Source organism: Tinamus guttatus, unplaced genomic scaffold, assembly GCF_059628265.1.
Source record: "Tinamus guttatus ecotype Peru unplaced genomic scaffold, ASM5962826v1 Tinamus_guttatus_pri_ptg000227l, whole genome shotgun sequence".
NCBI lineage: Eukaryota > Metazoa > Chordata > Aves > Tinamiformes > Tinamidae > Tinamus > Tinamus guttatus.
This window is the reverse complement of record NW_028288761.1, coordinates 4,381,140-4,407,397: the sequence shown is the minus strand read 5'-3', so window position 1 is coordinate 4,407,397 and position 26,258 is coordinate 4,381,140. Positions and strand designations below refer to the sequence as shown.

The following is a 26,258-nucleotide window of genomic DNA, read 5'->3' as shown; positions in this document are numbered from 1 at the left end:
TTTCCTGCATGAGGTGACACTGAAATGTCTGTGGGGCTAACTAAATATTTTTTTTAGAAATGATTTCAGATTGCTAAAATTGTATCTGATTAATCAGGGTTATACTACCCTGTTTATGCGTTGGTAATAACACAGGTGGTTAGTGAAGTGTGAATACAGGCGAATATAATATTGTTCTCCTATATTTTGATAAAACTGTCTGCAAAATTGTTTTTTAGTTTTAGTTTTTTGTTTTTGCTTATGATGTTGTATTATCATGCTCTTAAAATAGATTGGTGTTATTGCCTGTATAGTAGTTGAAAAAAATCAAACTACAACTGATCTTTCTTGTAATGTTATTACATAGAAATGGCACAGAAAAAAATTAGCAGAGCTTTACATTTGAAATAAAATATTAACAGCTAAAGTGCCTGAATAATTGTGAATGTACTAAAAAGGGAGTCAACCTGAAGAAAGGGAATATCTTATAAATTATTGAAAGCCTACAGCTCATAGATCCTGCATGAGCACAGTGTACATAGCTATGTTTCTGTACTGACTGGGCACAGTAGACCAAAATGTTTATATCCTTGGCTGCTTTTTGAAAGCGTATGTGGCATTAGGCCTTAACCTTATCACAGTTATTTTAATGATGATGTTTTTATGTTTAATTTAACGGTAAATCATGTTAGCAGAGTTTTGACTGCTGTGTCAGAGAGCTTAAAAACTGAGCTGAAGTTATTTTCAAAAGCTGAGAATTTGTCTAGCCTGTGATGTTTAGTCAATATGATCCACTCAAGTGTGGAGCTGTCAGAAAGGACACCAGCGGATGGTACTTAATCTTTTCAGTTTTGAAGAGAAGTTGGACTCTTAGTATGAAGTTAAATTTTTGATCTATCTTGGTTACAGTTAAGTAGCCAATTTATGAATTTGTTAAGGGCATTAAGGGAGACATAATGGCCTATAAAACATTATGTGCTATGCCATGGTATATCTTCTAGTCAGATATCCATGTAGTATGTATTTTTGCTGTATGGGAAACTATTTTTTTTCAGTTTAGTTCATTCCCTCAGTGATGTCTCATACAGAACTGAGTAAATAGTTCAAAAAGCATGCTGACCAGTGTTGGTTCAGATGAAGCCTGCACATATGTGTTGGCTATCATGATGCTTTTTTTTTTTTTTTTTTCCCCTCACAAACATTCAGACACATGCAGTTTTTGTATGTGCCCACTGACATAAATCCCGAATGGCTCTGTGGTTTTTTTCTTCAGCTTTACTGCAAATGCAAGGTCCCCTTTGCCTTTTTGCACCTGCTGATGTGCTCGTGATCTCCCATATTTCCCTGGGGACACATAAATTCCTTGGAAGGTCTGAAAAGATATAGGATCATTGCAATGAGAAGATCTTTACTTGCCTGTGTATGGTTATTTTCTCCCTGAGCAACATCTCACCCCACACACAGGCATTTTTTTTTTTTTTTGCCTTATTGGTTATAAATATGCAAGCTGATGCACCATGCTAACGATGAGGAAGGCACGCAGGGCATCGTTGGCATTGGAGGTGCCCATTTTGCTGCTCATGTTCTTTCTTGATTTTGCAGGAAGAGAGTCTGATTAGACTGTGCTTGTGCCCATGTTATGGCTTTGAGAAGTTCAGCTTTCAGTCAGATTGTTTCCTTCACTATTCAGCTGTTTTGGACAGTGCTCCTGAAGGTGTTGAGACATAACCATTGATAGATCTTAGAGGAGAATAAGGAAAGTATGTTCCCTGCCTTTTTACAATAAGCGATTAAAAAAACCTTGAATTTAAAACTCAGTGAGTTGGGAGGTGTAATGAGCCCCATTATTGTCTCCCCAGTCGCCCCCTGAAAACTACTCAGACTTTTGAAAAACAGCCAGCTCTGAAATTGAAGCTGTGCAACAGCAATGCCTCATGTACTGGCTACAAATGATGTTTCACCCCAAATCTTGGTGTTTGCTGGAAAATTGGGTTTGGAAGCTGTTTTTTTTTTTGTGTGTGTGTGTTCCAGCAAACAGGATTTTCACTGTAAGCTCTGTAAATAAAGAGCATCTGCCAGAGACCTGTTGGACCATTGAACTGAGTTTGTACCTGTAGGAAACAGCTAGTCAAGGCCCTTTGTATTAGCAAACAGTTCAGCCCAATACCACTTAGTAAACATGCAGGTACATGCATTCAATGAGGAGGAGAGAGCGCATGAGCATACTAAAAGACTCAATTCTGCGAGTACTCATAGTGGTGGACCTCTCAACCATCCAAAATTAAATCTGAGCACACAAGTGTCTGAAGATTCTTGCATTTACAGCACTTTGACTTAAAACCTTTTTTGCCTGAAGGTTTTGGAAAGTTTGCTCAATATGTTTTTACTTTTTTTTCATTTTGATTCATGAATATTATTACAAGTTTTTAAACTGAAATTTGGAGCTACCAGGATAAGTTTCCTGTCTTTCCCTCTTAGCATTGTTTGTATTTCTTCTCAATGTTTGTATGCTACATGACATTGTCTAGGAAAAAGTATGTGGGATCTTAATTGCTGGGTTTGTTTTTTTTTTTCAGAAAGAAACTGGTAGAACATTTATAGTAATTAACATTTTCTCTGTTCTTCTCATTTTGTTAATGATATCTTTCTGAAGGATGTGCAGTAATTAATGCCCACAGAGGTACATAGTCTGAAATAAATTAATGACCAATGACCTATAATGATTATAGATGTAATTATCTATTATGAATTATGGGGGAAAAAAAAAACCTGTTAAACTGTGCTGTTCAGCAATGCTAAAATTGCTTTAGCAGTTGATCAGAAAAATCTACAGTAAGTTATTTTCTAGCTATAAGCTAAATTAATCATTTTTTGTTTTTTAATTTCCAAAATTTCTTTGTCTGCTACACTAGGCAGTAAAAACCCTACACAACCTTTTTTTTTTTTGAGAAAATCTACTACACAACCTTTTTTTTTTTTTTTGAGAAAATCTACTTTAAAGATGTTATACCTTCTTGTTAAATTATTTTTTCTTTTAAAGAAGAATTTTGAAACCAAAATTAGAACTTAAATTTGATTTATTGCAAGCATGAGTTTGAGAGGCTTAAATCCAGAATTCTTTTGGTCCATTTCACTGTGTAAAGCAAAGTATTGTAGATGAACCCCCCTACTCCTCCCCTGATTTCTGTCTAATTTAGGCAATGTAAGATTGATGTTTGTAGACAGAGCAAAAAGGAGGTATGTTTCTGTATATGAATATGCTTTTGCTGCTCTAACTAAGCATAAAAAGCATTAATTTTTTAAAAGGTTTTGCTGGAGAGAGCAATTTAGCTTTAAAAATAGAAAAAAAAAAACAGTAAAAATTTCTTACTTGCTAAACCTATAGTATTTTTTTTTAAACAGTGTAGTTTAGGGAAAGTCATGTGGAAACTCAATGGGAAAGGAACCAGGACTTTTCTCTCTTGTTCTTTTCCTTTTTCCCCTCCTAAAACATCCGACTGTACCCCAAAAGACATCTTAAAATTAAAACACTTGTTTGCCCTTTTAATGTATATTTTCTCTTTAGAAAACGGCAACCTTCTCTGCAGTTTAACTGAAAATCCATACTGTCCTTGCACTTCTATGGCCATCCTGATTTCAAGAAATGTAGCTTCTGAAAATAAGCTCCCCAGGAGGAGTCCTGTGGCTCACTGTACCACAAAGCAATGGGCAGGGCAAGAACAACCCTTTCCTTAAACCTTCAGTATTTCAGTACTTTCCTCAGTATTTTTCTTTCCTTTTTTTATTACAAAAAAAAAAGAATTTTTGGGTAAAATCGGAGACATCTACCATTTGAATTTTGACTTGGTATCTGAAAGTTGCTTGAATTTATCTAAAATGATGGATTGGGTTCTACTTGTAGCCTTGGTAAGACGCAGGATCTTACAGTGCGTTAGATTCTGATTTTACATTTCAGGTTAACACCAGTGTAAACGGAAAACACTCACTGTTGAGTAAACATAATGGGGGGATAAAAAAAAAATCTATAAAATTAAAATGTGGGTATAAGCAGCTCCAAGTCCATTATCTGAGGTGGTTATGTCATCTTACACCAGCAGAAAACTGAGCTCGCTGTATTTGATTCCTAAATCTCACCTTAGATCAGATGTTCAAAGGTTCAGACGAAAAAGATATGTTTCTGTAAAGTGTGTTTTAAATTAAAAGCTAGTGAAAAACATGTCTCTCTCTTTCTGGATGACAGTCTTGGAAAATGTGTTTCAACTGGCAGCTGCCCTCTTCCTATTTTACTCCACCCTCACCAAGAAACCAGTATTCAGAGGCACAGGAGCTGATATTGTCAACAAAAACAATAACCTCTCTTTGCTTCATCATCCTCATTTTGTTCAGGGTACTGAGAGGTGGCTTTAAAAGGGCAGCATCTAGAGGCAGCAATAGTTTGTGAGGGTATAGGGAGGATGTTTGCTTTTTTGAAGGAAACCAAGACTTCCAACTGATTTTAATTTTATTTTTAATGTTCATGGGAACCAGTCTTACATGCCTGGCTGAATTCAGACTTTAGATTTTTGGCAGGTTTTTATTTGAGCCCAGCTTGGCTGTTTTTCAAAATGTCCAGATTGCTCACATTAAATCTGAATAAGCACTACCCACTAGTTTAATCAGAGTCATCTGGTACACCTCTAATTAGTGTTAGTTAAAGCTGAAATTCATAATAACAAAAAATGTTGCATTTTTGGGATGTATTTAGTAAACTGCTGAGTGTAAAATTGTAGGAGGGAAAAAAATTGCAACATTCAAAAGTTTGAATACATGAGTTGCATTGACAATAACACAAAGGTTAAAATGTAAGCTTTAATTCTTAAATTAGTCTTCATGGCATTTTTTGTGCATTTAGACATGCATATATATACACACACAAATATACATGCATGCATATATAGTATCTGCAGATACTGATACATTTCTGAACTTTAGTTGTTGGTCTTGCTAATGAAATAATTCACTCTAACTGTTCATTGTGCACAAATCAGTAAAATGTGTACACATCTGGGAGTATTTCAGCAATTATCAAATAATCCAGTGACACTTTCCACTATATTTAGATATAAATTATTTCCTAGGCTTAACCCATTTGCATGTAACCAAAGTGTTATAAAAATATTTTTCCGACTGAAATTAATACAAGTTGGCCTTCTCCATTTGAGTCAGAACCAGATAGCTCGTATGCACGTTACTGCAGTCTGTCATAGAAATGTAGCTTGAAAATTACTGTAGTTGTGCAATTATTGGCTATAAAGGATCAAAAACTTACATGTCTAAACTTTACATATTAGTTTTTATATGGTGCTTGTTTATCTTGAGTTCTTGCCTGATTTCTTGACTTTGAAGATAATGGTTTAACTTTTATTATATCAAGGCATTATCTAATTAAAACCAAAGCCCTGTAATTTGGTCTTTTTATTAGTATATTAACCAAATTAAGAATAGTATGTTTATGAATCTGATTTTGCACATGTTTATGAATCTGATTTTGCACATGCTATTACTAAATCCTAGAGAACAAGTGAAAAAATGCTTATATTTTGCAGATGAGCTATTGTTTTTACATGTACTGTTTAAAAATAGTGCGGAAAGGTACCTAAGTGTTTACTCAGATTTAGTTTCCATGTCAAGTGTTCCTGTTTCTCATTCATGCTTCAATTGATATTCTGGACATAGAAATATCATTTATATTCCCTTTTTTTTTTTTTTTCTAGACATATTTCAGCTTCACTATTCAAGGACTGAATGAATCAGGATTACAGAGTTGTTGTTGTGCTGCTTTTTTTTTTTCAAGGGCATCTGTTCTTAGCCACAGCTGAGGATAGGGTCCACAGAGCCGACTGGAAGGATCCACCTAGAATTTGTTGAATTAAGTCCTTGCACCTGGATATAATTGTCATGCTGCTGTGCTGGGGTTTTCTTAAGCTACTGGTAAAACAAATTAGCTCAATTTAAACTGGCATCCAGTAGGGAAGCAACAACTCACCTCATATAATGTTTTTCAAATAATTATTTTTCTATTGCCAGTTTTGCTTCATGAATATTTTCCTAAAGGCAGGATGAATTGTTTTTTTTAAAGTTAAGCATAAGAAGCAATGAAAAAATTCTGATTTGCATGTCTGTTGAGTTACAACTAATATTGGAGTAGTATGTGGTTATTAATTGCATGACTATACTTAAGAATATTTACAATAATAAATAAAAAGGTAATAGCAGGTCCAGCAGACCAAGATATACACTGTAAAAACAGCAGCCAATTCCCTCAACCTCCAAAACCACCCCCAAGAATACATACACTTTATCTTTTGTTAGTTTTAGTACAGTAATAATATAACCACTTTTACATTTGGGAAAGATTCATGCAAGGTTTTTCTTTTTTTTTTTTGCTGAACAGTAGACAAAGGTATTCATTTATGTCTGACATGGGAATTTGTATAAATACCATGGGATCTCATTTCCTTATGTATTTTAGAGCTGTTTGAACTTGGCAACAAAATTCACAAGCTTCCTGGAAGGTCCACAAAGGTTCATCGCCTCAGTCGGGCTCACAGTGGCAGGACTCTGTATGAATCCCTGGAATGTGTGCATCTGTCTTAGTTTCAACTTTTCATAATATTCTCCAAATGTAGACTCTGGAGAAAAACAATGAAAAATCATCCTTTCAGCTGGGCATTTCAGGATGACTTCTGAAAAGGATAAAGTAGTACTGTACAACAGTGCTTTAAATATTACTTTTACATTTTATTAACAGGTTATTTATTATTCAGAGAGAAATATACTCACTAACTGTGGATGGTATTTTTTGATGTGTTTCTAGGATCATTAGGGTATATCTGCCTCAGTTGCTGAGCAAAGGCACTGAGAACTGCTGAGAATTGCTTATGTCAGTGTGGATACCAACTTAATTTGCTTTCTAAGACACAGCTGAGCTGGCTAAAAATAATCATTGAAATATATAAAATGGACTTAAGCTATTTGTTTATTATATTTTAAAGAAGATTCAAGAATATAAAAAAAATTGTGATATCAAGAATATATGTCATTTTAATAAGTCGGCCCCTGATCATCCTGTTACAGACAGTGGCAAAATGTAGATGTACACATCATAAGCTATCCTGTAAGTCACACATTCTTTTAGAACTGGGCAGACTCAAATGCAATGGGAATGTGAATTAGAAAAGCACTGCTTTTTGAAGGATGGCAAAATATCCAGAGATCAAAAGTTAAATGCAGAAGCTGCTGTCAGTCCTTCAGCTGTGCAGTGCATTTCAAAACTTGGAGAGTGTGTACATGCAGCAGCAGGGACAAGTATTTACATTTCTGCGGCTCTAGATAACAATTTAACTTGTGCCAGTGATAGTTTAGGGTTAACCTTGGTATGTCACAAATGCAGGTAACTGAATAGCTGGTTATGTAGTCCTATAACCAGCATGAAAATGCTAAATTCACTCTGCAATATAAAGGCAGTTAGAACAGTGTAGAACAGTGTTTTTTCTTTTTTTTTTTTTTAAGCTTGATTATCACAGTTATAAAGCAAATTTTGTATTGTGAGAGGCCTGATTCTTGCTTAAACTCCAGGCTGCTTTTTCCTTTTGAGCAGTGTAAAGAGAGCTTCCAGGGAAAGGGCATTGCTGTGGGCCTGCATGGATCTTTCAGGGGCCCTAATGCAATCCTGAGGTGCAGAAAATTCACAGAGCAAAGGTGGTCAACACATAAAACAACATTGACTGAATTATCATTATCTGTCTTGTGTGGGAGAGTGCCACGAGAGAGCTGCTCTATCCTCACTCGTTGTACCAATGCACACCCAGAGATAAGTTTTTCTTTCAACTGAGATAGTCCTGAATCAATGCATAAGAGAATGGGCAAGCCAGTTGCTTTCATACAATATTCCTTTTTATAAGCTTATTTTTTCTTGAGCTTCAGGGGAAAGAAAAAAGCCTTCAATTTTCCCCAAAGTTATGTAACAAGTGTGGCTGGTTTAAAGACTGCCTTGCCTCCTCTCTGCACACACTCTCCTGTCTCAGATTCCAGTAGCAAACTGAGTTTAAGATTTCTTTCTTTTTTCACCCCCCCTTCGCCCCTTTATGTACTGATAATCCTAGGCCTGCTCTTAGAGAGAAGCTTCCAGTGGGAAATTAAGCTAAACTGAAAAGCATAACAAAACCCAAATCATCTAGACTGCAAGAATTCCTCCAGTGTTTTATTCTTTAATGCTTATTAATAGAGACAATACTAAACCCAAAAGGAAGCTAGCAATATCCTGTTCTTTTTCTTTTTTGTTGTAACATGGATTTTTGTTTAGTAAACTCCATGTCAGATCTTCTAATTTAATTATTGAACTCACAATGTGCATAAATGTACAGACATGACTAATAGCGTTCTTTTATAATTTCATTAGGGGGTAATAGACATGTGGTTTGTAAAACTGATTTTTTTTTCTGTTAGAGTGTTTATAATATAAATGAACTCTTGCATCCTGCTTTCTTTTTCTCCTTACCCTCTCTTTTCATTTCTTTTTAGATTTGATTCATTGAAAAATGCGAATGATGTGTGCCACTGATTTGGGTCATCTGCACACAATTCAAAAGGAAAAGGTGATTTTTTTCATTGCCTGCCAAGTAAGTGGGAGAGGTGCAGGGAAAAGTGGATTTATGCATAAAATGCAAAACTCCAGATGAAAGAACGGACCTCTTTTATCATCGTAGAAAGAATTCATCTGCAATAATTACCAGTCAGACTATCTGCATACTCTGTTACTTCATGACATCTAAGAACTGCTGCACTTCTTGAACCAATAGCTGTTATATAGCAACCAGTATCACTCCTGAATGAAAAAATTGGCCCAACCACTGCTGAATGGCGCTCAGTAGGTTTCCCATTGAACCATGCTGCAAAACAATGATGCACATTGGTAAATCATTCTGTGTGCCTTTCACTTCTTATGCATATCCCATACCGGACAGCTTCCATTCATCCTGGCACCCACAGCAAACAAATGTAACTATGCATCAGAGATGAAAGTGAAAATGCATATGTTAAATCCCAAATGGAAGCAGAAGAGTGTAATATATACATAGTTGCTTAGCAACAAACATGTTTTGGCCACAGGAACTGTGACATCAGTCAGAGAAGCGTGAGGGAAGCTGTTCTGCCTTCCTTGTCTGTCTCCCTAGAAGCTTCAGAAAGGTCTTTCGTTATTTCTTTCAAAGTAGAAAATAGAGGACTATTGTGGACATTTGTTTATGCTATTAATGCAACAGACTCTAGGACAATAAGATTTTTCTTTGCACTGGAAAACCTGTTTTCATTCTGGGTATCCGTCATAATGATGCATGCCCTCCCATCCAGCCAGGTGTTTTGATCCTTGGGTTATGGCTCATTGCAGAGTCCCTCTTAGCTGAAATGCTCAATTAGGAAAATGAAGTGCTAAATCCAAAATTACAAAATAAATAATAATAAAAAAACAATAACAAAAGAAAATAAATAAAAAGCATTGGTATCACTCATTCTGTTTTTGACCTGATCATGCCTTTTACTTCAGGCACCATAACTACTGAATGTACTTCAGGTTCCTTCTATTGATATTTCATGTTCATCCAGTTCTGCCTTTTTTTTTTTTTTTTTAAGGAAAGAAAGCAATGTTTATTTCAATAAATCATGCAATACCTACAATTAATAGACAAGTGTTAAAATGGACATTTTACAGATCTTCAGAGTATCTCTTCTTTCCCTTTCCTTCTTGCCATTTCTGGCACACTGTCAGGCCTTCTGAAGGGGGAAGAGAAAGGAGAGTAATGATAGTAAGTCCTGGTCCAAGTTGTGTGTGTCCTTTCTACTAAAACCAATGCAAGTTGTGTGAGTACCTGATGGATAACGTGTTTTGTGCTTGGAGCAGTCTGCTTGCTCCACTGGACTATGGCTTCTTGCACATACAGAAATTTGAGTTCAAATCAATCTGCCACCCTAGGTTGCTGCAGATATGACCCTGAATATGCTATTTTTGAGTGTTTCCTTTTAATTTAAGGTAATTAATGTACTTTGATCCCGGGGAAGGCAGGTGGAGAGGAGAACATTTTAGGCATACACTTTTCTCTGTGAAGAAGGCTTTCTTGACTGTGTGTGAGACACACTGGGATGCAAAACATATTGAAGAACTCAAATGAAATTAAAAAAATGGATGAAAGCAGGGTTAAAGGAGCATTTTGGAAAAGACCTTTATTTCTACTCATGGAACCATTATAGAGCAAATATTTAATTTGGTCTTACTTTCTGTGAACTCATATAGAGCATTTTTTCATGTGCTAGCACATATCTAATTCACCAGGTATAACCAATAATCTGCTGCATTTACTATCAAGCTATTTTTTTGGGGAAAAGGGAGTCATTCTGAAAAATATGGAGCAACTTGATATAAAGTTTGGTCGTTCTTTTGGGTGGAGAAGGTAAATGAGATCACCATGGACAGCTGAAAGGTGGAAGAGGAATGGATCAAAGCAAGGGAAGCAAAAGGGCATTCTTGAGCTTAAGCAATTAACTTAAAGCAATTCTAGTAATAGGTTTCAGCCTGAGTGGGAGTCTGTGTAGCTTGTTGGTACAGAAATTAAAAGAACATCTGATCTGAAGTTCATGGGTGGCTTCTCAGAAACAAAACAGATGAAAAGTGGTTCCTATATCTGAATCTGGTAAAGCTGGCAACTTGATCAACGAACTAAAAGTTGTTGTCTGAGGATCAAGAAATTCTACCAATGTGCTGTTATGCTTTATCCTCTGTAAACTCTTCTTTTTCAATTTGTGAGACCAATTGGTATACCAGCTGAAAAGATAATAAAATGAGCAACCAAAACAGATGCTTTAAAGGTTTGTCAGATGCCAGTATTTTAAATGTAAATAATCAAAATTTGTAATGGTAACTGCTCTCATCAAGTAAAGCAAACTATTCTATATGTCACATTAGTGACTGAACTCTAATTAATTTCCAAATCTATACATTTTAGTGCATTTTGTGTTTCTACCCTTTAAAAAGAAGCTCAATAGTTTGTCAAGTGTTTGCTTTTGGAGAAGTGAAATTTACAATTTTCCTAATAAATTTAGCTTCTCTAAATCTTAATAACATAGATGGACTGATTTTTTTTTTTTAAAGACATACCTTAACAGTAAGCAAAGACTATGAATGCATCCATGCTTTTAGTTGTTAAGTTGTGAAGTTCAAATCAAATGTGTATTTGATATTTGGTAAAAATAACAGATGCATATTAATATATCTAGTCTATATTTTATTCTGCCATGGGTTTCCCTGAAAGAGGGGGTGGGAAAGGAAGTAGAAATAGAAGGAACACAGCATCGGAAACTACCTGAAGATTCATGTCACAATTTTTCTGACAAGTTCACACACTGGGAAGTTAAGTTTGAGTTTGTTCGCGTTTCACATCTAGCATATTGTTTGCTCTTATAAGGGTTGCATTCATTCCGTTATTTCCTTCACAGCTAACTCTATGTATGGCAAGAGTAATTGCTTTGAACACTATCATCATTTCTTTGGTATTCTACCTGATTTCAAATACTGACCTTTCTGTGCTAGCTTTTAGAGAAGATTATCTTTATGGTGGAAAAGAAATCAGTATTCACTTACAAGATTAATAGTAAGAGAAAAAAATGAAGAGAAACCATACCAGTTTTGAGTGTCAGCAAGTTTTCTAGTTTTCTGTGCACGCATCTTTTATATTGGGGATTATCTCTTCCCCATCTCACTGAATTTGTTTTCATGTCTGCAATAAGCTCTCTATGATCTCCACAGACAGTTTTTTCATGTCACTTAGAGTCACCACTTTGATATTCTTAGCAGCTTTACTGGCTCAGTAATGAAGCTGGAAATCTTGGCTTGAGGTAAGGCCATTTCACTGCTCACAAGCAGGCCATCTAGATTTGTAAAGTGTCTTAGAGCAAAAATAATGAATAAGTCGGCCCTGTTCCACTTCAGCCTGGGAGGCCCTTCTGTGCCATCTTCTCTTTCCATCCCTGATGTTCTTTTGCATTTCCTTCTCTGGCATGTCAGTATGGGAACTCCTGGCAAACAGCATTTGATTCTAAAGCATGAGAAAGTCATGATGAGTTCAATCTGAACATGAGCCTTCAGCAAAGAATGTTCTGAAAGACAAAAATATGTTACTGAGTTTTTTCTTTCTTTTTAAAGGGTGTGATTTGGAAGGCAGGTGTATGTGTCCTTCTTACTTGCCCACGATGGGGAATTTGCTGGGTGTTGCTTTTGAAAAATGATGTGAACCAAAGGAGAGCAATGTATCTTTACAAATCTTGATGGCCTACAAGAAAATTGGAAGAACAGGGGGCTATTCAGAGTATACATAAAGGAACATAACAATCTTCAAATATGTAAAAAGTTGCTTCAGGGAGGAACAAAATGAACTATTTAATACATTTTCTCCAAGTTGATAAGAAAATATAGACTTAAAGTACTCCAAAGGAAACTTAGATTAGCCATAGTTAAAGAACAGAACACTGTATTGCGAAAATCATGTCTCTATTGCTGAAGGACTTTAAAAACTAGTTAAACAAATGCCACTTGGATGTTTGCTGGCAAAGGCAACAATTAAAATGTAAAAGCACAAGCATAGAAGATCTCGTATGGTTTCTGGTCATGCCATTTACCCTCTAGTGGAAAGTGCCAAGATATGTGCTTTGAAAGACGCTTAGGGCACATAGCTGCATGTCAGCCTATTTCAATTACTGTATTGAAATGGTGGATTACACATCTCTATAAAAATTAAATTGGTCTCATCCCTGAAATTATAAAAAGCCTGAGGATCCAATGGAAAAATCAAATTTTGATTACCTCTATTTAAAGAGCCTCTGCAGCACTTTGTACCACTGCTTCTATGGTTGCCATCGCTGCTTCTTTCTGGATCCACTGCCAGTTGTCCAGAGGGTCACAGAGCAGGTATGAACTGCAGACAGCAGCTTCTTCTACCTGACTTTCTGTTTGCACTATGTTGGCTGCTTAGACATTGGTAAGAACTTGCAGCCCTAGTTCTAGTTGTCTGAAAGCAGTCTTATGCTTCGTCTAAAACACTGATGTACCTGTATTCGCACCATTTAAATGTGGGGCTTAGGTGGATTATAGGTGTTGAGCGATACAGCTGAAGCTGCCTCTTCTGCAAGATTTAGATCCTGATTAATGTGCCATGTGTTTACAATCATTATGTGCCCTAGTTAAGAGCTCAGATGACTTCATGGCTTGTAGTTTACCTTGTACGCCCACCTACTTGCCCATTCAGAGCCCTTTTCTTTCTTTCCTCTCCATTCGTGGTGCAGTTTGCTGGCCCAAGCATATGCCTCTTCCAAGATCTGCAGAAAGCTATTGCATTACAGACTGAGAATGAAAGATTTCTTGGATTACACTGTTGTTTTAATTTCCTGATAGTTAGATGGCATGCTAGTATCTCTGAAGCTGCTGGTCACTAGCTGCTTTGACCTGTTGTGTGCTCAGATGTGCTGTCATTCTGAGAGTCCTTCTGTAGGTGCTGGCTGTGTCTCAGCAGGATGGGAAGAGGAGCCTTTGGGATGGTTTCTGCAGTGCAATTGGTGGATGAACCCATTTGTTGCTTGTTTGCAAATTGGAAGATAAATTATTACATTTTCTAGTAAGCTTTCAACGGTCAAGAAAAATACAGAACTGCTCCTGACATTGGCCAGTCTCTGTTACAGTGCTAGTCTGTCCCTAGTTAAAGAATGTCTGAACACGGCCACCTCACTGCAGTCTCACATATTCACTTCTGGCAAACCATATAAGTTCATAACTTAGTTGGATGTACCTCTGAAATCTGAGGACTTCTGTAATGTCTGTGTTACGTCACATTCTGGAACTTCTAATTGAGCTAATTACTTGTACTTGTTCTGCTGCAATATCCACTGCGTATCATTAGGTAGCTCATGAAAGGGATCAGAGCACTGAGGTGGTCCTGTCTTGTGGCTGTGCCCCTTCTGTGCCTCTGCTGAAGGTGAGGCTGCAGTGATGGCCAAGCAGGTCTTGGACAGGCCAAAAACTTTACACCAAAACTTTAGCACCATGGTGTAACGTGCGTCTTTGTGGGGGATGCGTCGCTGACATGTGGCTTATCTTCCCATCCCGTGTTAGATGGTGACTAGGGGAAAGCAAATGCATCCCGTGTTAGGCGGTGCTTTTCCTTAGGGGAAAGCAAATGCAGGACTGAGAGGAGGCACAGGCCAGCTGGATTCCTTGGGGCTGGAAGCTAGCTGTCCGTATGTGGTTTGTGGATGAATGCAGTGTTTCACAAATGTTCCTGTCTCTTTGATATCCCCTCCAAAAATTGTGCTCCAGGATGTCTTGCTCTTCCTTTGTTCTTCAGTAATTTTCTGCCTGTGTGGGTGGACCTAGAAGTGTGTTTCTTGTGGACTGAGGCACAGAGTTCCTGGGAAAGGGTCTCAGGAGACATTATTTCCATAAATCTGATCTCTGGGGATGGCAGGGAGAGCAGTGAAGAGACTTGCAAGACTAGTTGTTATAAAAAGAAAGAAAAAAAATTGCCTACGCTATTGCCCCGTGGTTGAGGCCTAAGAGCCATGGTTTCTAGAAGTGTAAAAGCCAGCTATGTTCCAGCATCATTGAATTTGTGTCCTCAGCTTTGGGAGGCGCAAAGGTAACACGGGCAGACGGCCTAAGAGCTAGGGGGACTTTCTGGGTTGCCCTCCCTCTGAGACATGGTTCACCAAGGAGAAGTATTTAATTGCCCTCTGGTTGATGCTTTTCTTTGCTTCTGTCTCAGCAGAAGGGACAATTTGGCACTGGCCCTTCTGAAAAGAAAGGCTCGGAGGCCCATCTTCTGGCACAGATCAAAATAATTTGTATTTTTTAAAACTTCCGGGCAAATGAAACTTCTGCATTTTTAAAGATGACTTGAAAAAAATTTTAAACGGAGCTGGTCTGAAATGAAAAAGTTCTGTTCAGACAGAACATCAGCCAAAGATGGCTAAGGCCAAAATGAAATGCTTTGAAACTTCTTTCTTCTCTGTTTAGTTTAAAAAGTGAAAAGCTGCTGAAATTGGCATATTCCTAGAGGAATTTCTGATTTTGAAAAAGCAACATTACCTGCCTGAAATGCACTGCTCAGCCCCACTGAGAAGCCTAACAGCCCTGCCGTCTTGCTGCGGGAGTTTTGTGAGGTGCGTTAATCGCCTGCGATCATTCTACTCAGGACCAGGCTTAGTCTTTTCGATGTCTAAAACTTTGATCGAAGAAACCATATGAAATTCCATGTATCATGATTTTTCCTAATTCATTTTGTAGTTATAGTATTAATCATTCCTTTGCATTTAATTAAGGGCTCTTAGGCTTCCTGAAGCTGGTCCTTTAAATTAGCGTATCAGACAAGATCTCTATTACCCAAATCAGACACCGCCACAATAGCTGTGCAGAGAGGCCAAAGAGGCACAGAAGCACAGATTCCGAGAGTATCCGCAGGGATCTGACAAACAGAAAAGTAGTATTTCAAGCCTATATCTCGGTGGAGCGAACAAATAATAGTGATATAATTGGCAGTATATTTGTGTGTCCTTATAGTTTAAAAACCTCATGCCTCAGCCGCACTAATGCTCTGAGACAAGGATGGTGATTATATGACCAATTGTTTAGCATGTGTTCCCAAACTGGTTTATAATTACCAAATTAATCTCTCCAAGGTATTAAAAGCCTATTTGCACAATCTTTGTAAAACTAAAAGGGAAGCAAGCACTTTACCTGTGTTGATACAGAGCCCTGCAAATAGCAACTATTTGTTTTTGTAGCTGTTGTGGCTCTGGGAACAAGTAAATATAAACAGCAGGAAACACAAATACAGAGGCAGTGCAATTGGAGGCTGTCAGGAAGCAGTATGGTGGCTTCAGGAGCTGAATTCTGCTTGAAATAAGCTTTGTCTCAGTATGCGTAAGAGGCTTTGGCACTGTATCAGACCTCTGGGGAAGCCACTCAGCAGGGTGGGGATTACTATAGTTTGTGCTTCCCAATTCACAGCAAACTTGCTTCCCTGTCATAGCCATGCATTAACTCTCTCTGTCCCACCTCGCCACGCTCAGACAACATTTATTCGCTTTCTAGCAAAAGAAGACTGATATCTGCGTGTTCAGGGCTGGTAAGAAAAAGCCTGTGCGCAGATGCCCGCGTGTGTGCAGAGAGCTTGTGGGCATGGCTTGGGAGGAAAGCACAAACATGGCTAATTTTGCCCAGCTGGGCAATTCTGCTCTGCAACTGATGTGCTGTAGCTGCTTTGACAATACCATCTAAAATGCAAATGAATTATGCCTGCATATAATAGCTGCTAGCATCGTGAAAGCCCGCCGGTGATATAAACTTCCTCCTAATGAATTTTTTTTTTCCTTTCCAAACACATGGGCTCCACTCTGTCTTTTGAGGTCTCTCAAGGGTTAATTTCTCTTAGCGGTGGGAATATTTTGTGTTAGGAGAAACTCCATGGTTATTCCTAACACATGACTATCAAAGAGTCAGATTAGCGGAGGGGGAGGGGAGAGGATACTGAGTTTGCACTTCCTGTCTGTTAATAAAGCTGAGATTCCAGAAGTATTTAATATCACTGTGGTTTACATAGGAAATTGTCTGAACACTCTTAGTAAGTAACTGAATATATGGCTGCTATATTGAATACCATTTGTCCAAGATCGTTTTTCTTTCAGTTATGTTAGATATCCGGAAAATGTTGTAAAAGCAGGATCTTGTTATGGTGCACTGCTAGATGAGCAACTATAAAATACAGTTTTTAAAATTTAAATATCTAAAATGTATTGAGAAATGTGAGGTGCACCAGTACTGAAGAAACAACAGCAATTTTTATATGCACTGCTAAGGCAATAAAATGTGGATTCCTTATGTAGGTCCAAATGTAGCAGCTGGATTTGGCTTTATGAACCATGAAAAATAGTTCCCATCTGGAAGTTGATGTTGAATAAAGATGCAACAGTAAGGCTGCATCTTACATGTAACATTTATACATTTTCAACTCAATACAGCACTAGTATTGGAAAGGAAAGAGAAGGAGGGAGGGGGAGATGGGAACATAAAAATCAGAAGCCTCTGGCCAACATTTTTATATGTATTCTCTAATTTAGGAGTCTCAGATTTTGGATGCTTAGTTTTTGGTAGGGGGACCTTACCAATATTCAATATTGTGTAAGCAAGAAAAGGTTTCTGAATGTTTCCCACCACATTCATTACTTCAGAGAACTATAGTCTTCACGTATCTGTCAAATAGGTGACAAAGTGATTATATCACTGTTTTGTGACATGAAAACCCCAAAGCATCCCTGCAACACCCCTTCCCCCAGGATGCGGCCTTCAGAAGTGTGTTCTCAAGACTCTGCAAATCATGAAAGTCTGTTTCAAAGTGGCTGCAAGCTGGCCTGTAGGTCCGCACCTGCAACTTTCATGGTCAATGTTTGCAACATGCAAATCCCATATTTTCATATCCCAGTCCAGTCATAAGGTGGCCAGGAGATCCTACTTCCTCTCATGCAAAAATACCGAGGTCCAGTTTAGAGGGCTGCTTTGAAAAATCTCATCCTATACCACATTCCATTAATACATAAAGACTTTTGTTAAATTCTTAGTGCACCAAGAATTTTTAAAGTTCAAATTATAGGCAAGCATAGTCTATGCCTAAAAGCGTACACTGTAAATAAGGTTGTAAATACTTATTAGTAACACAAGGCAACAAAAAGCCAATAAAGGAATAAAGTTTGAACATTTTATTGGCTCTTTTTTCATCCTTGAGCAAGAATTATTTCTAATGCAAAACGAAGTGTTAGGAGATGTGATGATCCCCTTTGGCTTTTGCCTAGAAGCTGTTGTGAGGTTTCTTTAGCTGTGAGACTTTCATGGTGGCCCCAGTGCTGCAGGACATCTGGCTGAGGAGATTTCCTGTATTTTCCTAAAAGGGTGCTGTTATAGTTCCTGTTGCCCTGGCTGTTTGTAAGAGTCTTTAAAGGAACCCATGTCCGTAACCAATGTTGCGGTGCTGCACTTTTAAAGTTTCCCGTTAACTTTGATTTAAAGTTGGGTGTTGCAGGTATTTGCAGTCATACATATCATGGGAATCTTTGAATGCCCTTAATCCACTTTTACCCTGTATTCAAAATAACGATGCACCCTGATGCTCGCAAACTGTATTCTTTTAACATAGGAAATGAGAACCACATATGTTTATTATATTAACATGTGCAACACTCACTTGGTACATGTGGCCAACCGATGTGATCATAGGCCTTCCTCAAGCTAGCTTTTCAAATCAGAGAGCTGTATCACCCTTTCACCTCTTGATATACCGAGCTCCTGCACCTCTTCTGTGCTCTAACGTTCATGCAGACTGTGGAGGGCTCTGGAGACCAAGGTGGCAGGGCTTGCGCCAGCAAGGTGGCTGTGTGTGGTTGTGGGTGCCTGTGCTATGGGGAGGGCATTCTCCCCCTGTGACAAAGTGTGACACAGCCTTTTTTTGGAGAAGTTTCCATAGTTCAGGGGAACACATTTGACTTTAGCTGATTTTCATGGGTTGTTCTCAGTGTTTCTGATGAATATTCCTCAGTCCGGAATCCAGCTGGCTGGTCTGAATTTGCTAGTGAACAGCAGTCAACCTATTCTGCCTTGCTCCTCAGAAAAGGAAGAAAAGACACTACTGTTTGCTGTTCCTTAGCTAAAAGCATCCGCAATGGTAAGGCCTGATAATACCGTCATGAACAAGTTGCAAGGTGATTCACATCTCTACATTCAATGCCTCAAAAGTGGCAGTGCTCCCAACAGTGCGGGATGTAGGAATTCAAGAAATCGGAAGGGAAGCATTGGTGACCGCTGCCCAAGGGACACCAGCTCACACTGTCCTTTGCGCAGCACTGGGAGCCCATGAAGGCTTGTCTTGGTAAGAAGAGGTTGTCCTGCCTCCAGGAGGTAATTCCCACCTCTCTGGGCCAAGGCAATGCAGGTGAGATGAGCAGAGCTACCTGCCTGCTCTGCCGTGAGCCCAATCCAGGTGCTATGCAAAGACCATGAACACCCACTGACTCCCCTGTCCATTCTGCATGAGAAAAAAATATGTATGTTTACAGCTCAAGTTAGTTTTCTAATTAAAAAATTAAATACCTAGACTTTTTATCCTAAAGCTTATGAGAAAAGCCAAACTTTTTTTTTTCTTTTTTCTTTTCTGTACAGTGGCTACTTCTATTCCCACATGCAGAATCTACAATCTTTTTCATTGTTTAATTCCCATGCAGGCAAACTTAGGGCCAGGGTAAGTATTGGCAGTAGGTGTTAGGAAGCTGTTTGGAGCTGTTTGGCGAGCAGTTTCAGTAGCAGTTCCGTTTCATGGATGATGGCAGTCCCTTCCACAGCTGCTCAATCTAGGCCAGGATTTAGGGCAATCTTGTGCAGCAGTATTAGAAAGCATAGGCTGTATGCAGTTAGCCGGGGAGTTGGAGAGCAAAGAGAGCTACAGTCCTGCCTGTGTCCAGTGGCTTTAATAAGGAATCCCATTTATATTCATTACTGCAAGCAAGTCCTGTCTCTAATCTATCGCAAGGGACACTGCAGATATATTATTTCTTTGTAGTCTCAAAATGCTCAGATGGTTTTTAACCTTATTAAAGCTAAAAACCTTAATGTTCTCCTGAAGCAAAACTTTTAGCCATAAGCGTCCCAAAAAGTGCAAGATCTACAAAGCAGATTTATAGCTGTGTGGTGAGTTAAGCAACATTTCTCTCAGCTTAGCGTTTGCCAAAATTAGGAGAAACTCCCTGCTTCAACTGGACAGGGTACATTAGGAACATCTATTGCGCCTGCAGATCTAGCTGTTAGCATGCTCAGAAGAAAGACAGCAAAGGCTTAGTCTACCTAGATGATTTTCTAATAATTGCTGCATTTCAGGAAACAATACAATTTCACTTGAATCAGAAAATTCACCAAAGGGCCTTGGGGTTTCTGGTGTACTATATGAGTATAAAATCAGCCACAAGCGCTCAGAGAAAACATCTTTATTTTATAATAGAAGCAAAAGCCTGGGCCTCTTAAAAGGTCATGGTCACGTGCACCATGGGTCCCACGCAACTCGATGGCTGCTTTTAGCTGTGCAGGTAGCATCTCAGTATTTACAAATAAAGGAGCTGATGCCAGTAAGGGTCAGTCTTGGGTGTCCAAGCTGCAGGATGCGTGGCAGTCCACTTCACATGAAGCAAGGCACACAGATGCAGAACGTCTAGGTAATGAGGAATGCTCTAAAACTAAGCGCAGTCACATCCTCCAAGTTAGATTAGGATGTTTGCCAAAAATGTTATAAATAATCATGAAGGCAATAAGAAGACTCAGTGTGATTAAAATAAAAACAGTGTTTTTTTTTTTTTTTCCCCAGACTGTCAAAAAAACAAGAGAACTTTTTGATGTTTGTTACAGAAAGAGGAAAGATGATATAGACTGGACTTTGAATTCAGCATTTGGTAAATAGTATGGTAATGAAGATGTTTGTTCATTTTTCTTCTGCGTTTTGGGGCCATAGGTTCTCAGTCAAGGTCTGAAGACTTATTTTCTGAGTTAAGTGTATTCTTTAAATCTTATTTTAGATAAGGCTAGCTGGAAACTGAGGAAAGTGGGAATGACTAAAATCATTTCTACACTTGCAGTACTTCATTTATGTTGTCAATAAGAGTAAAATTCTGAGAGAAATAAAGAATTAGAAGCTAATTGATAGAGAAAGAAAAATGCATGTTTGTTTTCACATCAGGAGGAATGATTCCTGGCTGCATTTTCTAGGTAAGGAAAATTCTACAGCTGAGCTTTCTCCAAGCACCTGGCTCTAGGGAAGAACATGTATATGTATATATGTTTGGCTGAATATACCCATTAAAAATGAACAAATCTACACTGTGAAACCTTGTGGCCAGACAAAACAGGAAAACAAAATTGTCTGTTTCTAAACAGACTGGTGCAAAGCATAACTGAGAGTTATGTTTTCCACAGACGGAGAAAGCAAAAGTTGGATGTTTTCTCTTTTTGCCTATTTTCAATAATAGCATCTGAAGTGACCAGGAAACGTTTTAAAATAACATGTAAGTGTTCCTCTGCAGCCATTTCCACTTGTTTTAAGTACATTTTCCTCAGTGGGTACATGCTGCTTTGCTCTGCCCCATCAGCCAATAACACCATGTTACCCGCAGCAGTTTTCATTCCCTCAGTGCTGTCTGTCCTCTGGGTACCAGCAAGAGGCAATTCCAAGGAGAAGGTCTTGACACAAGCCACACTGGTTTATAATATTAATCCATTTAAAATACTTTATATTTGAAAATATTATACTAAACAGAAATACATTAAACATAGTATGAATCAATATTTAAATGGATTTATAATATGCATTTATATAAATATGAAGACTTGATGTAAAATCATTTAAAGCAACTTTGTTGTTAGTTCTTATTTCTTTGAGGTCCTTTTATGTATTCTTAAAGCAGTAGGTGTTAAAGTATCCACACTTTAAATTGTATTCTGACTATAAGCTTTTAACTTGGAAATAGATCCATCTGCAATGAGGTCTGTGTTACTTGAGAGAGAATCTTGTTCTAAATATGTATTGCCTTCAAAGCAATAGATATCATCCTTGAAGTCTGGGTTTGTTGATACCTTGTCAAATACTTTAAAGAAGGAAGTCTCAGGGTGTATTTGCAAACTTGGCACTTGGCAGAAAAAAGATTGTGAAGGTAGAAAGAAATGGAATATCAGGTGCTTGGTCTGGTTTCAGGTGATAGCCCAAATGTGTGAGTGGGAAACCTGTTTTTTTAGACTTGCATTGAGATTAATCAGAAAAAAGTCCATGGCGCTGATTTGTGTGTAACTTGCAACAAAATCCATGTGTACATCTGGCTGCGTTTAGGGTGAATTTGGGCTGAGATGATCTCTGGAGGGAAAGGTGCGACATAAGTCCCTATGCTTTGTCCCCAGCACAGCTTTTGGTGATGTGAAGGCTCTCTGGTGAGCCTGAGGATGGCACAAGGATGCCCGGAGACACATGAGATCACTGTCCTGCTGCCATGCGTTCCTGTGGCACTGATCCAAACCAACCAGTATCCAGCTTCCTTCCTGCATGGAAACTCAGAGGGAAGGGTTGAAATATTTCTGCAGGAATTCTGCCAGGTATTCACATATCTATATTTTCTGCTCACTCAAGGGGAGCAGTTGTAACCAAAGTACTAAAAGTCTTCAAATGCTGACAAATACAATTTAGCTTTGAAGGCTGCCAGCAATTCTGTGGTAGTAAATCCCATTTGCAATCAAAGGGTGAGTCATTAGCCTTGACATTTGAGAAATGGAGATTACTATGAATTTATGAAAAAGGTTCCCTAAAATGTTTCCTTAGCAACTGCTACTGAGGAGCCTGGGGCATCTCTCAGGTCCCCAGGCTCCAAAGTCAGCAGCCGTGGAGCAGGCTCTTTCCCAGCCTCGTGCTCTACATTACGCAGAGCCCTCACTATCCCTCCCCGCTCAAGTCTTGTCTAAACTAAGGAAAAGGGTGTTTTCTTCATTTGTTTTTACTGGTTGGCTTAACGCAACTAAAACTATTGTAGTTAGCACAGCTCACTGCATGATTTAGGAGGTTGAACTTTAGCCTCTACAGGACTGTGGGCAGTTTTGCCCGTCCCAAGTACATAAAACTCATATGAAAGCTTCTTGACACCTTAAGGAGTATGGAATTTGATTTTAAAAGTGTTTAAAAAAATAGGGAAGGCTCCTAATTTTCCACTTGTTTTCTATCTCTGGAATGCTCTGAAGTCATAAGGATTAAAAACTTCCTTTTATTTTAAAAAGATGGACTATCCATCTTTAGCGAGACCGCAAAGTATTACTAGACCTTCAATAAAATCACAACCATTGGCAATATGGTGTAGGTTATAGGTCAGCCTGTTGTATTAAATTAATAATTTATTAAATTAGGCTAAGTTAACTCTCAAAAACATACGTTTCATTAAAATAAGATCCTTATCTGGCTGCCATGAAAAATTATGAGAGACCTCAAACTGAGTGCTTTCGGAAAGAGAAGAGAGAATGAGGGCACCCGAGGAGGCCTTGGTGCTCCTTGGAAAGGCAAAAAGAATATATTGGCTGGAGACAGCAGGTCCTGGGAGTCACATGGGAAAAGGAATCTTGAGTGTAATATGACAGGTGTTATGTTTTGCCTCTATTATAAAACTAAGGATTTATATGTAATTCAGTATACAAAGACTGAAGTGTGAATGTTTCTTATAGACCTAGGGAACAGTACTCAGTAAAGAAACACGCAGCCACCTGCCTGGCACATACTGTCCCTTCTCTTTTTGTTTGGTTGAGTACTTTCCTTCATTGAACTCTTCTGCAGATTCTCCTCGTCCGCTTCCAGCAATCAAAGTTGCATTTGCATGATTTCCTATGCTTGTAGCATCTCACAATTTTCATGTATATATGATAATGTATATTTTTCTAGATTTTCCAATGTCACTTCATATTTAAATAGGACCATGAAAGCACCTAGTAGCTTCTGAGGGAAAGATTTTACTGCTGGCATAGCCCATAATAAAACACGGGCACAAATCATATATAAGAGTCTTAAAAATTTTACAGGACTACAGAGTATTTTGAGGAGATTGGTTCAGTTTTTTGACATTTTCACCAAATATGGAAAGTACTTTTTTTTTTTGATAAATGAAAATAATCCTTTCTTTCTTTTCTATTCCATGAAATGAGACACTCCCCGCCTTTCTACTGCTTGCATGCCGTGTATCCGCTGAGAACGGCCTGTCACTCTGGAAACTCTTATGTGTTTTACAGAGTCAACATTGCTATTCATCTCCTGCAACTGCAGCCAATCTTGGCTGCCAGGTGAAACACGATGTTGAAATGGAGAAGCAGTCTCGAAGAAATACATGCTCTTAAACCATGAATGGCTTTGTGGATCAGAAATGCCATTTTGAATTACACCTGGAAATGAAGTGGAAAGCGGAGGAGCCTCTGGAGCACCGGTGCAGCGCATGGGGAAGAGGAGCGCGCAGGGCAGGCGCTCCCACCCGCGCTCTCCAAGGATTTTGCAGGTCTGCTCTGAGCACACTGGTTATGATTGGGAGCAGCTGCAAGCTCAGCCCAGTGCAGCACTCGCAATACGTTCCAGATGATGAATATGATGCAGACTTACTGGAAGAAAAATATATTTCTGGGGAGAAAAACAATTACTTCTCAAAGCAAGACAATGAAGTTGAACTGAAGCTACGTGGGCATAAAAAAAGAACAGAGCTTTTGGGCAGTGGCTTTAACTTATAATAAATCACCCACCTGGAGATTCTTCTGCAGAGTTAGTTTGGATGTCTCAGACCCAAAATATTTTCAGAGTTACATAAAGATGAAAAATTACTTCTTTCACTCCTGATTTCTCCCCAAAGGGACAAATATCTTGTTCTGCTGTTGCATCTGCATTTCACCACTCACAGAAAGGTGCCTTTGCAGCTCAAAACAGCACGTGGATTGTTTCATAGAAGTTATGCAAACAGGCTTAGAAAAAACACTTGATACAGTGGGTTTCATTGGTTGAATCTTCAGAGGGGACTTGAAGGAAATTTGCAAAAACATGTCAAAAGTTAAGTGGTGAAAATCAGCTTAAATGCCTAATTTTAATTTTGTTTGTGTTCTTTGTTGCTACATTGTGGGGAGAGGGAAGGAGCTGTCTTTTTCTCCCGGTCCTTTCATTTTCCTGGGGAGAAAATGGATGTTGGTGAAAAGAAGAGAGCTCTGACAGGGACTGAGAAGAGGTTGTTTATTCTGTTTTGTTTTCTTTAGAAAGGGGCAGCTCTTCTAAAACTGGTGATGATCCAGTTGAAGGGGGGCTTGAGGGAGGAAGAGAAAAGAAAACTAATAATCAGCCTCTAAATGACAAGTTTCCTCTTGAACAAAAGAGCAATGGGAGGCAGTGCAGGCGGGGGGCCGATGCCCAGAGGTAAGGTAGTGGCCTGCACAATGGCTGGAGAATGTGTTGCTTTTGCCACTCCACCATCTAGCCTTGGCTGGTCGGCTCTGAGGAGCCAGACTCCACCAAATGCTAGGCCACGTGTTGATGCCACCTTGGGAGTCCTCCAAAGAGGAGGAAGACACAAGAAAATAAGGACTATGAGAGATGCTGTCCTCTCTGCTCTGTCTGCTCTGAGGAGGCAAAAGCCTCCTTGGTGGAGCACCTACCAGGAAAGAGGCTAAAGGTGTATTTTAACATGACTAATTACAGTCTTTTCTATGCTTCTCCTTTGTTTGTTTAACCATCTGCAGGGAAACATTAACAGTGGTAGATAAACTGAAGTTAAACAATTTCAAAGATTTATGAGGGCTCACACAGAAGTTTTGTTCTGGTTTAAACGGAATTGGTTTTAATTTAAATTCTATGTAACTTCTATGTAGATGAGGTCTATGTCTTGCTATTTTACAGCGATGGCAGCGAATGGATAGTGTATATGATCCAAATGGACTGTCATGCAAATTCCCTTGGCATTTACCCGGAGTCCAGTTCCAGCTGCTGGTGGAGATGGAGGAGCAGAATGGACCGCTTGCATGACCTCCCATGTAATACAGACTGGAGCAACTGCAAGTCAGACGGACTGGTGGTGTGGGAAGCCAGTTCTTTCACTACATGGTGTGCAAAGCAATGAGGCAGACAAAAGCCGGATTTAAATTAGGGAATATTTCTGCCAAATTTCATTCTCCAAAGCACAGAAATAAAACATTTAATGCATCTGGCAATGCTTATTATGTGCACAATGTTCTAGCTGATCATAAAAGAAAAGCTACGTGTGAACATTATCTAGAAACTTCATCAGATTCTGAAGAGGTGAGAGAGCATGACTCTACTGCAGTCTACTCTCTGAAAATGTATTTGACTGTGAAAGCAGATGCAGTTTGGCAAGAAAACAAGACAACAATGAAAAAAGGATTCATTTTCATTATGTAGAAGTTACCAGTTATAATCTCAGGAAATTCTTACATGCCACACAAACTCCATTTTGAAAATTATCAGTCATTGACTTCCTGCTGAATGACTGATGGCTTTCCATTTTTTTGACACGTATTCAAAGGGTAACAAGATTTGAAGGACTGGAAAATGCTGCTCTTGCAGAAACTATGTGTGCATGAAACTAAAAAGAATTCCTTGCCTGTGCAC

At 38.6% G+C, this 26,258-nt stretch overlaps 1 long non-coding RNA gene across 1 annotated transcript; it reads left to right on the top strand.

The window, feature by feature from the left end:
• Positions 1–8,237: 8,237 nt before the first annotated feature.
• Positions 8,238–24,539, top strand: LOC148594578 (uncharacterized). Its single transcript, XR_015913422.1, has 2 exons — positions 8,238–8,615; positions 23,894–24,539. It is a non-coding gene; the product is annotated as an uncharacterized LOC148594578 (long non-coding RNA).
• Positions 24,540–26,258: the final 1,719 nt, after the last annotated feature.